This window comes from Vicugna pacos, chromosome 14, assembly GCF_048564905.1.
Source record: "Vicugna pacos chromosome 14, VicPac4, whole genome shotgun sequence".
NCBI lineage: Eukaryota > Metazoa > Chordata > Mammalia > Artiodactyla > Camelidae > Vicugna > Vicugna pacos.
Genome location: NC_133000.1, coordinates 47,534,708 through 47,549,558, shown reverse-complemented (window position 1 = coordinate 47,549,558; position 14,851 = coordinate 47,534,708).

The window sequence follows — 14,851 nt, the reverse complement described above, 5'->3', positions numbered from 1 at the left end:
AACTTATTATCTGACAGGTCCAGGGATTAGAATTCTGAAATCAACAGGCCTCTAGGGGGCTGAGTCTGTCCTTTGTCTTCCTCTTCGCTTCTGGGGTCCCCAGCTATCCCTGCTGTTCCTTGGCTTGTGGATATATCACTACATCTATCTGTCATCACAGGCCATTCTCCCTCTGTGTTTTCCTCTGGGTATCCTCCTTCATACTATGACACCAGTCACTCTGGATTAAGAGCCTATCCTACTCCAGTATGACATCATCTGAACTCAATTACATCTGCAAAGACCCTATTGCCAAATAAGATACCAGGGGTTAGGACATCAACACAGCTTTTCACCCACAACAGTCCCTAAGGAAGAAGACAGAAGTGAAGGGTGCACTCTTAGGCTTTTTCTCCAACCCCATTCTGTACAACCCTGGAGAATACTGCATTTGGTTCTGGAAAGTTCCTAACCATAATTAAGTTAAACATTGGAAATCACTCATTATAAATTTCAGGATGTGAAATTTAGACCTGATTAATAAGGAAATCTAGCAAAAGTGAAAAAAAGTATGTAGGATGAGCAAAATCCACAGGGAAAGACTGAGAAGTCTGTATCAGTCCAGAAATCCAGAAAGAGTGTGATATTATTCAGAAAGGATTAAGAGTAACAAAGGGGATGAAATTAAATGAGAAGATGATTTAGGATAAGTACCAGGTGATTTGTCAGGCTAACGACAGTTGTAATGAATGATGGTCAGACAGAGGAAGCAGTAAAAGTATGATTTTTTAGCCATTAAAAATGGGGAACATGGGGTGGAGGGTGGGAAGGGATAGACTGGGATTTCAAAATTGTAGAACAGATAAACAAGATTACACTGTATAGCACAGGGAAATATACACAAAATGTTATGATAACTCACAGAAAAAAAAATGTGACAATGAGTGTGTATATGTCCATGAATGACTGAAAAATTGTGCTGAACACTGGAATTTGACACAACATTGTAAAATGATTATAAATCAATAAAAAATGTTAAAAAAATTAAAAAAATAAAAATAAAAATAAATGGGGAACATGGCATAGAAATTAATTATGACTCAGCCAGCAAAAGACATCAATTCTCTTTTACATACACTTCTCTATGAAGGGAAATCTCAGTGATGTGTAAATGCGCTGAGTCTTCCACCACTGCTCTGGGAATGGGGGCCCTCATCTTCAGGATGAAGAAAGCTGGAGTGAGGTAACAAGGAGGAGGATGAGAATGCTTTACCTCTTTTTCAGTCCACTGTCTTCCAGACCTCACCAGAACACTAGCTCCATATCCTGGCTCCATCATTGACACCTCATACTAAAAAAGGAGGTAATAATAATATCCACCTTCACAGGTTCTTCTGAGAGTAGTGAATCATCCCATGTAAAACCCTTAGCATGGTGGCAGGCCCATGGGGAGGTCTCCATAAATGACAGCTACTAGCTTAGTCTGTGATCTTTATTTTCAAAGCCTATGGTTGTTTTCTTTATTGTGACAAAGTAAGACAGCTCTTCTGTGCATCAGTCAAGCAACATGTGCTTGCTGAGTACATACTATGTCAACCAAGAAATCTACTACGTGCCCAGCACAGGGCTGAGCTGAATAAAGATTTAAAAACAAGCACAATGAACATGCTCTATCTCAGGAAAGTTCATGTCCCCACCCTACCCCTGGCTGCAGTGCTAGCCATTAGAGGCTAATTTTATTGCTTCTGCTGCTGTTTCAACATGGCCTTAAAGTATGTTTTCTGTTTTTGGCAAATTGCCCCATCTTGGCAAACAAAGCAGTGCCAGGAACTTTTTATAATCCATCTCCCTCACGATAAGCTCAGCTAAGGACATCCAAAGGGTCTAAAGTCATTAGGCAAGGCCAGCTGTCTCCCACCCATAATACCTCTAGAGGCTGGTCCCTCCGCAGTGGCACTGGATATATTCATAAGTGCATGGTGTATGAGAAAGGATCAGGAATTAAGTTTGAGGAGGAAATGCTCTCTGTCTATGGTTTGAAATCTTAGGAACTTCATGGGTAAAATCTGAAACTGGTCCCCATACAACCCGAACAAGAAGAGACAGAAGAGAGAGACAGTAGAAAGAGACAGATCACTCCAGAAAGAGACAGATCACTCCAGATTGGTAGGTGGCAGTTTTAACAAGCAAGAGAACTTATGAGACTTGTCTCAGGCAGCTGTAAGACGAGTAGAAATCCCCATGCGCCCCTCAGAATCTTAAGGATTTTTATAGAGGCTCTAACTGGGTTCAGTGGGGTAGACCATCCAGATGGTCTCAACAACACATTGCATCTTTGAAGTGACTTCTGGCATGGGAACAGTGGGTGGAGCATACATTCCAAGGACAGAGGATGGGGTGAGGACCCTCCAGTTGCCCTGGTCCAACTTGCAGATAAACCAGCAGTCACAGCCTCTACATGCTGTCCTCCAACACACTCTCAGAAAAAATAATTGTCTGGGATAATTAATTCTATCTTTATATGTAGCCCTTCACTGCAGTACAGGGCAGGAAAAAGAGCACAGTTTTTTTTTTCGATTCTTAATTTGACATGATTACTGCTTTGACCTTAGGCAAACTACTAACCATTTCTTTGCCACAACTTTCTCATAAAAAGGGAGATAATAATACACCACACAGGAAGCATCTAAGAAATGTAGGTACTAGATAAATGTTGTTTTCAAGCAATTCTGACTTAATCATGAAAAAAAATCACATGGTAGAGAAATTGGTACTGAGAAAATTTCTAGGAGAAAAAGCTCATTTTCTAATTCTACTTTCTGCAAAAAAGAGAATAAAGACAGGAGCATATCTCTAACTCTTCACATTTCCCAACAAGTAAAATTCCTTTTAAGAACTCTTTCAGATAGTATGAATACATTGGCTTTACTTTTTTTCCTCAAACCTCTGAATAATAATAACATGAATTTGGTTGCATAAAATAACTGTGATCAGTTTGAATGAAATCAGAAATAGAACAATACAGTTAATCTTTATTCTCTGTATAGAATAATGGAAGTCTGCTAACTTTTGAAATGTGCACAAAAAGATTGGTGCATAATGCCAATTAGAGGAAACTAAATGTATTTCAGCAAAGTACATACAAAAAGGTTACAATTTCTCTAAATCATTTGATTTTTCTAAGAAATTACAGGGGGTTTACCATTTTTTGAAGTTCTGTAATTTAAAGGATAGAATTTATTAAACAAATACTGTTTTCTCCTTTTTTATTCCTTCTCTTCACATGGTTTACTTCTCATTCCTAGCATATTTCATATTAAGAACCTAGTATATATTTTTCCATATTTTCATCAAAGACCATAAAATCATATGAACACATATGTACATACCCACAAGCATATTAATATGCCCCAATTATATCATATAATTTTAAACAATGATGAAACTCTCCTACATAGAAATTATGTCTGTCCCTAATGGTTTTTCAAAATAATTCTATCAACCATATTCATGCACACAGGAGAGATTACATAGTATTGAATTTAAAATGAAAAACAATATTTACAGTCTCATCTTCCCTAACTGTCAAGTGTGCTGGCCAAAAGCAATTTTTTCTGTAAGTTACTTTCACATTTTAAAATAATAGGCTTATATTACTATTTTTTTGATTATCAGTTTTAGATATCGTCAGACATCGACTCTGGTTACGACTGATAGGGATTAGTTCTCTTACAACCACCTCTTACCTTGTGTTCCCAACCTATAAAATTGCTATGTCATATTACTTTAGTTAATTCAGTAAGCGGCCATTATAACTGTGCAAATACTTCTCACTAACTATCAAGCAACGTAGTGTGAATATTTTGCACATCTTATAGAGTTTTCTGGGTTTTGTTTTTTCTGGAGTTTCTAATTGCCTTTCTTTTTTCTGAGCTTTCTTTTCTCCCTCCCCTACCCTTTTTGAACACATGTTTTTCATTCTATCCAACCACGGGAACACATCCGCTGTTCTACTAACTATCCTTTTTCCTCAGAAATTCACTTCCTAAAATTCTCTATCCTTTTGTTCCAATCGAGACTTTGGGTCCCTAGGTTGATGCACAGTTGCTTTCCAAGGGCTTTCTTTTGTCACCTTCCTGGGTTTGTTTTCTGAATCCTTTCTCTTCCTCTTTCTTGCTTTATTCTCTTATTTTTCTCGAGCACACCCCCAAATTGTTTCCTAAGAAAGAGTAGCTGGACTTTAAATTTGAATATTTTCCTCCCTGAAAATATCTACAGTCTCTCTTACACCTTATATATTAATTGCTTGGTTAGTGGGATAATTCTAAGTGGAAAATTATTTCCTTTCTAACTGTGAATGTTTTGTTCCACTATACTATAGCATGTAGTTGTAACTGCTGAAATATCTCATGTATTCTAATTCTGTCTTTTATATTCAACTGCTTTACCTTCACAAAAGATTTCATGTTTTATCTTCATCACCAGTGCTTTAAAATTCCAATAAGCTCCATAATATACTTTTAAATTATTGTTAGAGATTCTTGTTTGGCCCCTTTTGGTCCCCTTGAGGGCTCAAAATTTTTCTTCTGTCATTTGTCTAAAATGTCCGTCCCTTTATTTTCTCTTCTTTCTCTTTCTGGAGCTCCTTTGCCTAGAGTGTTTAGACCTCTTAGATTCAGTCTCATAGCTATTTTATCTTTCTCTTCTTCCTTTGTGCTCTACTTTCTAAGAAATTGGGTTGACTTACTTTATAACCCTTCTGAAACTTCTATTTTTGATTTCTAATATTTCCTTTTAATTGTATTAATCATTTTCTATTCAGTCTGTTCATATTGGGTAGGTATATTTCTCATCTCTCTCTATTTTGAGTTTTGTGATTATTGCTGTGGTTCCCTTTCTCGTCTGTTCCTTGCATTATCTGTGATTGATGTGCATTTGTTTTTCTCCATTTGCTTACTTATACCTCTCTTTTGCATCTGAAGTATTCTACAAATATGTCATGATCATCAAGTGTTCACGTATAACACTTGGAAGGGTTTGGAAGCTCTATGCATTTGAGCAGAGCTTCATTTTAGGATAATAAGGTAAGGGGTACCTATTTTATAGGGGAATACCTAATGACATTTTGTAAAGACTTTGTTTACTTTCCACCTTGGGACCATGCAGTCGTAGAGAAGAACTTTCCAATTTTCTATCTGCCTCATACAGTGGAGGTAGGGGGATTTCAGAGGCAACTGGTGACTGATAATGGTCACCAGACCATTGAGTGCATTTTGTGATTTAGCAAAAGGCCCACCTTCCTCAAAAAAATGTATACCCATTATTGGAAAATTCTCATAGTAACCTGATTTAGTAAAAGAAGTCACTTTTATATCATCTACTGAAAACCGTCATAATAAGCATACAGCGCTGTAATGTGAATGCGGCTCCTAGCATTGAACAGTGCGCACACAGGTCAACATGCATGGTGGCCTCACTGCTGGTATTTTAAATGTGGGTCCTCCAGGAAGAAAGGAAGGCAGCAGACACAGACTTCCAGTTAATTTCTCCTGTTTTAGTCCCATGCCCTATGTTCTTCCCTGCCGAATCTCCATGCCCCCTACTTCTGCAATCCAAATTTCCCAGGGAAGTAACTGCTGCTCTCCTTAACCAAGTAGAAAACTGGTGCTGTTCTGATTGCCTAGGTAAGGGGAGAGGAGTGAGAGAGGATGACTCTTCTGATTTTTCAGCCAGATCCCCTGTTTTTAGCCATGTAATCTCTCCTTTCCCAGTTTCCAAATCCCAAACCTCTCTAAATTTGGGAGAGCAAAATTTCATTTCTTTTAAAAATGTATTTTCCTGTATACATTTAAGGGTGTGGCTTTTTCTACCCTTCTCCATCAATTATTCTCCTCTATCTTATTTCTGTCTAAAAAAAATGTTAAAATGTCTATTCCTACTGTCCTTGTATTTTTTTTCCACCCACTTGTGGTACTCTTATTTGTATTTTAAGATGAAACAAACTGAAGCCACTTCGGAACAGTAAGTAAACGTCCCCAGACTTACACAAATGGTAAATGATGAGCAAAAATTTATATTTAGTTCTTTCAGACCCCAAATTTGATATATGTCCCACTAAATCACACTGACTCTTTTTTCCTCAGGTATATCCAGAAGTCTCTGTTATATTCAATCCATAATTTGTCTCAATTTTCAGTGCTCTAATTTGATACCTGAAATGTTTAAGTATGGCCATGAGACACTAAGTTAGCCACAATGTTCAAAACATAACAAGATAATATAAAGTAAAATATAAAATAAAATAACCCCCCAAAACCAATTTCAACCACTTATATTAGGGAAGAAAAATAAGACAGTGATTTTCAGGAGAAAGTTTGAGACTAGCATTATCAACTTAATCTTTCATTATAACAAGAGAACTCAATTAACCAGAACATTTAACTAACCAAGAATTCTGACAATAAAGATTTAGCTGTAATTCTGCAGTTTGTAATTCTCCAGAAATATGATAGAACTATCTGGAGGCATTCAAGTGAAAAAAATGATTATAACTGACATAAAACAGGAATGAGAATATAATTTAGGTTTAGTAAGTCATCTCAGAAGGCTTTTTTTCAATCTTTCCCTCAACTCCAATGCTAACATGAAAAGTACCAAAATCATCAAAATCAGGTGTGATGATTCCTATTATGACTAGAATTATCATAGAATAATACAATAATGTGATTCGATGCTGATAGCTTTCTCTATGTGCCAGTGAACTCTGTAGTCTTCTGGAATCTGTTCTCCCTTTTGAGTAATTCATAAAGCAAAAGTTTTAGACCCCCATGATAATATCTGGCTAGAACAATTCCTGACACAAAGTAGGCACTCAATAAATGTTTATGGACAAATGACTGGCTCTTACAACTGATACTAGCCAGAGAACTAACTTGTTTTTCAAAACTGCATAGATACACAGGACCTTAAGTCAATCATCGTTTAACCTTAACAGACTCTTACTGGCACTAGCAAGATTACAAGCTAAAGAAGATAATGAGAGAAGAGAAGAATTGGGAGTGATGGAATACGTCTTCAAACTCATTAAACTGGGAGTCTTCACCTTCCGCCCTAGGGCAGAGCCCATTTCTTACAGGCTCACAAAAACTAACCTTAGGGATGGCAAAGGGAAAATGTGATACTAATTCAAACCTGAGCTGAACATTAGTGTTTTATATCGTCTACTTTTGCAGATGAGCTTCTCAGAGGACTAGGAATAGTCCAGACCTGGCTGGGGACCTCATAACAAACCTAAGATGTAAGTAGGAGTTACTATTTTCTCTATTTTATCAATAAAGAAGCTGAGCCATGGAGCGGTTAAGCAGCTAGCCCCAAGTCACAGAGCTAAAAAGTGGTCTACTCTGGATTCCAACCAAGGAAGACCAACTCCACTCAGAGGTCTGTCAACCCATGTGGCTGGAGCACAAAGTACAGCTAAGCCTGGTGGGAAATGTTGAGAAAAGCATTTGGGGACCAAAGTGAAGTGGCCTTGGCAGTAGAACAGAAGGATTGTGATTAACCCCACATGAAAGGCTTAGCTAAGGAGAAATTTTTCAACACATGGGAGCTCATGGGACATACTGGGTCGCCAGCTCTCTGCATCGTCAATGAGATGCTATCCGTCTCCTTGTGGTTCATCTCAAAGGAGCAGGCTCCTCTGGCTAGGTCAAACACAGCTCATCCCCCTGAATCTCAGGGACTCTTCCCTTCCCCCCTCCTCTGTCTAGGCTATAGAAGCATAGAAGATTACAGGGTGATGAAGGCTCAAATATTAACTCAGCTTCTGTTTAAAAATGCATAAAGCTATGAGAAAACCTCTTTCCACTCTAATCACAAGAAAAAGTCTGATGGTCTGCAAAATCACAAATTATCTTAAGGCCATCAGAGAGCTGGGGTTACAAGGCACCAAGTGAAATACAAAAGGTGAGCAGCTCCTCCAGGGAGGAAGGGACGCATGACTCTTTCACCGTTAGCAGAGCCTGGGAGGAAGAGTTAGCCACCATGAAATCGGGTAAGGAAAATGCAGTTAAAATTTTAATGAATTCTCAAAAGCTAAATGTGTACTACCAGGAACCGTTTTAGAACAAAAGCTTGAAAGGGCATGGGGAGGGTCAGGAAAACCTCCCATCCCCAGGGCCCAGGTAAAATCTGCTGTTTTTAGGGACAGGAAGAGAGAGAGGCAAAAGTCACTCCACTCATCCCTGGGCGGGGGGGCGGGGGGGGGGGTTCTTCCTGTCCCCACCCTGAACCTTGCACTGACTAACAAGCACTAGGAGTCTGCTGCTAGGGGAGGGGGAGGGGCGAGGGAGGCATAAAAGAAGCAAAAGCCTTTTGACCTGGGGGGATAGGAGGATGCTGGACTCCAGGATGCCACACGAATAGAAGGCAGAGATGTGATACCAGTGAGACGTGAAGGGGGAATAATCTCCCACTCACCCAGGACCCCCTCAGAGACAAGGCAGGGCTGGCAGGTCAACCGTTATTGAACTGTAATTTAGCCTACCCAAACTTAATCCTCCTCCTAACCTGAATCAATGTATGAGAAAAAAAAAAAAAAGAGAACATGGAGTCAATCTTGGGAAGAAACATCAGATCTGTATTTGCTTATGCAATACAGATCAGGCCAACTGCTTCTATAACGGACTCGGGGCTGAGCATCCATGGTGCGATTTCAGTTCCTGACCTCATTCCTATGATCCTACTAGTGTTCTGATCTTTTGATTCCCGAGCAAAAATGTTCTATAATGCAATCTTAATGGCCTGGGTGTTTTGTTTTGTGGACAAAACTCACCCTTCTGAAAGTTTGCTGTGTAACATTAAAATAATTTTTACCTAATGAAATTGGTTCCATTGGAGAACTTTTGGAACATTCCTGGAACAAATCACTCCCCTATTCAAATTTTCTTCTTCTGGATTCTGGCTTGCTTTATGACCTTTCCTTAACCTGGAAAGCACTGAGATAGGGTGTGAATAAAGCTGAAGTAAAGTAAGCTTTGCCAAGACCTCCCCAGCTCCCTGCCTCAAACTCACCAATCAACAATCTCGGTGAGAAACTACAGCTAAACCAGGTTTTCAGTTTCTTGCTGTCTCACCCACAGCATTCAGAGCTACCATCAAATATCCTTTGCCCCACCCTCACATCCCTGGCATTTGCAAAGAGAGCAGTTGTTTGTAGTGCAAATTTAGCCAACTTTTTTGTTCCTTAAAGTTTACCGGCAGCAAAGTATAATTTTTTTTTTTTTTTGCTAAGTGAAGAAATCTAAACCCATTATTTGCAAACTATTTGAAATAGTTTAGCAAACATTAACACAGTATCTTCTATATTCGACTCGGCAAAGTATTTTTAAATGTGAAATTTTTAACAGATTTAACCAGATACTTAATGTAATACGGACAGTCTCTGAATTATGACAGTTCACCTTACTGATTTTTCAACTTTGGTGTGAAAAGAATATGCATTCAGTAGATGCCGTACTTCAAATTTTGAATCTTGATCTTTTCCCAATCAAAAAGATGATGCAGAGAGATGCAGTATGATGCTCCATCGTGATGCTGGGCAGCGGCAAAGAGCCGTGGCTCCTAGTCAGCCATGTGATCACAAGAGTAAACAACCGATACGCTTACAAACACCCTGTACCCGGAGAGCATTCTGGTCTCCACTCTCAATAAAATATTCAATAAATTACACAAGATATTCAACACCTTATTATAAAATAGGCTCTATATTAGATAATTTTGCCCAACTGCAGGCTAATGTACGTATTCTGAGCACAATTAAGGCAGATGAGGCTAAACTCTGATGTTCAGTAAGTTAGGTGTGTAAACGAGTTTCTAACATACGGCATTTTCAACTTACCTTGGGTGTATTTGGATATAACCTCATCTTAAGTCAAAGAAAATCTGTGTTATAAATGCACCAGACACTGTATAAATATTTAATCCTCCTAACCACTGAGGGCAGGAGACAGATTATTCCTTATTTTACAGATGAGTAAACTGAGTGTCAGGGGGGCAGAGAAACTTACCCAAGGTCCCACAGCTAGTGAGTAGGAGAATCAGGATTCAAACCCAGGCCACCTGGCTGCAGAGGCTGCACCGGAACATACGGAGGAGGGATATGTAGAGGCTCTGCTGGGAGAAACAGCCACAGTTTAATAACCTTTGTAAGCAAATCAGTGAGAATCACAGTGATATTAATAAATTCAAGCATCAAAGCCAAAAGAGTCTCCATTAAATCCTCAAAAACTCAAGTCCAAAATCTCTGGCTTCCCTCAGACCTTGATTATTTGTGATTATTGGTAGAAGAAGAGGTATGAAGAAATACTAGTGGGAAATAAGCATTTCTTGATACTTAGACATAAATGTGGCAAGTAAACTTCAGTCTTATATGAGTATGTATAATTTACGTTCAGGTTAGATCAAAGATAAACTAGTTATGACTTATAGAAATAGCCAATTAGATAAGTCATCCACTTACATGGAAAACTGTTATTTATTCCTGATTTCCTTACAATCACTTGGTGCATCCAAGATGGCAATGTTCAATCTGGAGAAGGAAAGAGATTCTGTTGTGCGTTTTTACTGACTGCTCGATGCCAGCATGTCCCCCTGTGCCGGGGAGGGCATTCAGAGATGACTTCCACTGTGACAGCTCTAACAACCTGGGGTTTAGCTACATAGTTTTATCTCCATACATGTTATAAACATCAAACTAATAAACTGTAAATGAGTAGCCTAAATAAATGTGAATTCATACAATAACAAATACGTATCGGTATCCATAATTGGAACACACACACAGTAACTCTCAGTGAACCCAAGAAAGTCAAAATTTTTGAGAAATATAAAATGAATCATGTTTGTTCCTAGTCCCCCAAATTATGCACAGCTTTCAGTCTAAATCAACAGCTAATTCACTGAATGACCTGCAGCTAATATCTGATTAACGACTCTTAATTACCAGGAAGCACTTTAAAAACATGAAGAGCTCTATAAATGTTAAGGATATTATCTTCACAAGTCTCTTTAGTGCTTCCTTACAGGCAGGGCGAATAGCTCTTCATTTCCAGCTGCCTCTGCCTTTCTTTTCACTCACCATGAACAATTCATTCTGTCCTGTGATTTCATTTTTGCAACTCAGAACTAATTCTATGCAGAACTAATTCTCTAGGAATGGTGTCTCCACACTATAGGGGACTGTTTTGATAGCTTGCCAAGTCATGGATTGTGCTTTGAAAAATTTCACAAAACATACAACTCAGTAGAGTGAGCAAGAGATTACCCACAAATGGTATTATCTGCCAACAGGTAATCAACCAGCTTAGCCTTCCTGGAGGGAGCCACACAAGATACCACACAAACAGGAACAGGAGGAATCATAAGCGAGGCAAGATGAAGTTAAAGACTCTAAATACAAAGTGCAGTATTCTAAATTACAAAAATATGAAGGGCACTGTTTCATGTAAGTTATTCTTCTCATGCTGTAACGCAGATGTCAGCTGCCCCAGTATATCCCCACCTTCGACTCAGCTTTGATCCAAACACGGAAAGGCATCTCCTCAAATATCCTCAAAAAGAATCCACTTACACTCCTGTAAAAAGAGAAGTGAGTAAAGTCTATTTCACTGAAGATTATTGTTGGGAGTCCAAGGGCAGAAGCTGAGGAGAGTTAACTAGAGCACAGATGAAAGTCAACTTGAAAATTCACGGAGCGCATTTTACTTTCCCCCAAACCTCCCCTGGAACTCCCAGCTCTGAGTCTTCCCTCTGCCCCACCCCTGTTTTGCAGGCAACTTTCCTTTCTCATCTGATATGTGGTTATGAGACTACCTTTTCCTTTCTGGGCCTGCACTTGGGGAATCACCCTCCAGCCCAAGCAATTTATTGAATTTCTCCACCCACACAACAAAGTGCTCTCCCCAAAAGAAATTCTGGCTAATAAAATTCTCCTTATCTTGTTAACTTTTTTTTTTTAACCCAGACTATCTTCGGTATACATTGATTTGCTTCTATGAGGCTGAAAAGAAATTGAGCCACTATAATATTATTTGTAAAACAGGGATTATTTCTGCTTTGTATATCTCTCACTATTCTCCCATTTTCCACTTCCCAGTGGAATTAAAGAAGATGTATAAAAAAACCACCACTATGGGATAAACCCTAGGCAGCTTGGCTAAAGTGCAAGTGAAGCCAGTAGCCACTTCAACCCCTAGTCCTTGACTTCAGAAGAGTCTTATTTTAAGGACATGCTTTCCCCGTGCGGAATTAAAGGAAGACTGCTATACTGTTGGTCTCAGGGAATCATTTTGGAAAAGAGCTACTTTGCAAAGCAAATGCCATATATTATTATCAGATTGTTAGTAGACTGTTAGTCTGGCATTCCAGTGGGCAGCATGGATCACTTTTGTCTCATAGTTGTCACACTAGATGGGAAACTACCCACGAGTCCTTTATTTCCACTTGTGCATCACTCCATTTGGCCTTCACAATGAATCCTCAACTGACTCAAATCTGCTTAAAATAACCACCAGGTATTACACACACACACACATGCACACATACACACACAAACAGTGCCAGGAAAGACCCATCTGTGGCTCACAGTCATGGCAGGCTCAGAGCCGCTGAGGTCTACAGAGTCTGTCTCTGGTTCCTCTACCTCCTGGGCTGGGGTCCCTGCACCCCTCCCAGCCACACCTCCACAGCAGAGCCTGTCTCTGACTAGCTATGGGCAAGTTTATTAATCTCTCTATTCCTCAGTTTTCCCAAGCATCTAACAAACATTGTACTATTAAACTCATAGGGTTGTACTAAAGATTTAAAATGTGGCAATATACATAAACTACTTAATAGTGCCCCCAAACATAGTGGGTACTCAATAAATGCCAAGTGCCGTTATTGTTGTTGGTATCAACTGACTCCTTCCAGATCAAATTACAGAGTGAAAGAGGCCATGGGGAAATGGTTCCACCAACTCCCCTTCAAAATCATACCCCCAGTGAAGGAGCAATGGCCTACCTACCCTAACCTATCAGGACAAAATTCTATACGGAGAAGACCAGCTGACCTAGTTAAGCACACTCAGAACCTTGTGGGCTCCCATGAGACTCCGATGTCTGCATCTGTAACAAAATCTAGAGGGTTTCTTTAACTCTCAGGAGTTCTCAAGTTGACTTGAGAATAACTGAGTTTACATCTTTGATACGTATATTTTACTACTCATAGTTATAAAATAAGGATAACACAAGGCATGGAAAAATTGGTATTAGTCAATAATTTCTCTTTATTATGAAATTAAAGATAATTTTTTAAGAAAATTTTAATCTGCTTTAGGCTGAACTCTTATCTAGGTCCCAGATGGTTCTCATCCTATGCGTCCATGTTAAGAATTCTGCTTCTTAATCCCAACCCCTTATCACTAAGTCAACATCTTTGTATAAGCCTTGACTCAGAGTACTGAGTTCATGGGCTGATTTCAACATATGAATATTGTGAGCTGCTGCAGAGAAGGGTATAAATATGGGAGGGTCTCTGCTATTAATAGCTCATACCAAAGCTGGCTCAAGCCTCTTCTCATCAGCAAAGATGGTGTCTTCTTAGGGTTCTCCCCTCTTCTGGAGTAGACTAAGAACTCTGGGCAGTCTAAGGGTAAGAGGTCAGTCCAACTTCTATATACACATGTAGAGAGTCAGAAAATCCGTGGGTTACTGCCATTGCTTCTCCCCAACACAAAGAGCACTGACCCCCTTCTGACTCAGAAATCCATCAGGGTCCTGTGGATCTTTGAGGGACGATAATCCACTGCTGTTTATCTTCAGCAGAGGGCAATTCTGCTGATGGGTTCTTTCAACAAATACCCACTGAGCGCCTCGAGATAAGGAGGAAACAATGGTGAAAAGGACACCACTGTCCGTACCTCTCTTGCACCAACACAGGACAAGCAGAGTGTCCCCATGGAGCCCTGCCATCCGGGCCTCAGCCACCAAAAAGCAGCAGGGCCAACACTTTCAGGAAAAAAAAAAAAGTCATCTTTGATCTCATGTCCTCTCTCTTAAATGTTCCTCTGGCACTTTTCCTAGATGGGTTAATTTTATTTAATTTTATTTTGTTATGTTCTATTCTATTTTATTGTGGTAAGAACACATGAAATTTGCCCTCTTAAATTTTTAAGTGCCCAATACAGTATGGTTAACTATAGGCACAGTGTTGTACAGCAGATTTCTAGAGTTTATGCATCTTACTGGATTGAAACTTTATGCCCTTTGATTAGCAACTCCCTGTTTCTCCTTCCCCCATCAGCTTCTGGCACCACCACTCTACCCTGTGAATCTATGAATCTGACTATTTTAGACACATCATATAAGTGGAATCATGCAGTATATACCACCCTGACCACACCCAGTCTCATCTGATTGATTTTTTAAATTAACTTAATTTAATTTTCTTCATTTCTATTTTTTTGTATCACAACTATTACAAAACAGGTCACATCTGTGTCACCCAAGCATACAATACATTCACTGTCACTTGAAAACGAAATACTGCCCACTGCTGAGAAACATTTGGAACCATTCAAGCTCAAGCGATACCCACTGGCATCATCTTATGAAGTTTTACCCACATGGCCTTATCCCTCACAGCTTGTTCTAACTCAGACTCCAGCAAGAACACAGGATGATCAACAGCATCTTCCTATGGAGGCCTGATGTGCAGAGGTAGCAGGGACTATCTGCAATCCCATGGCCCAGTTAAAACATAATTTCATGCCTACGTGGCTTTAAATTCAGAATCTAATTTCATCCAAAGAACCAATCGGCCCTGCTAAATAGTGCAA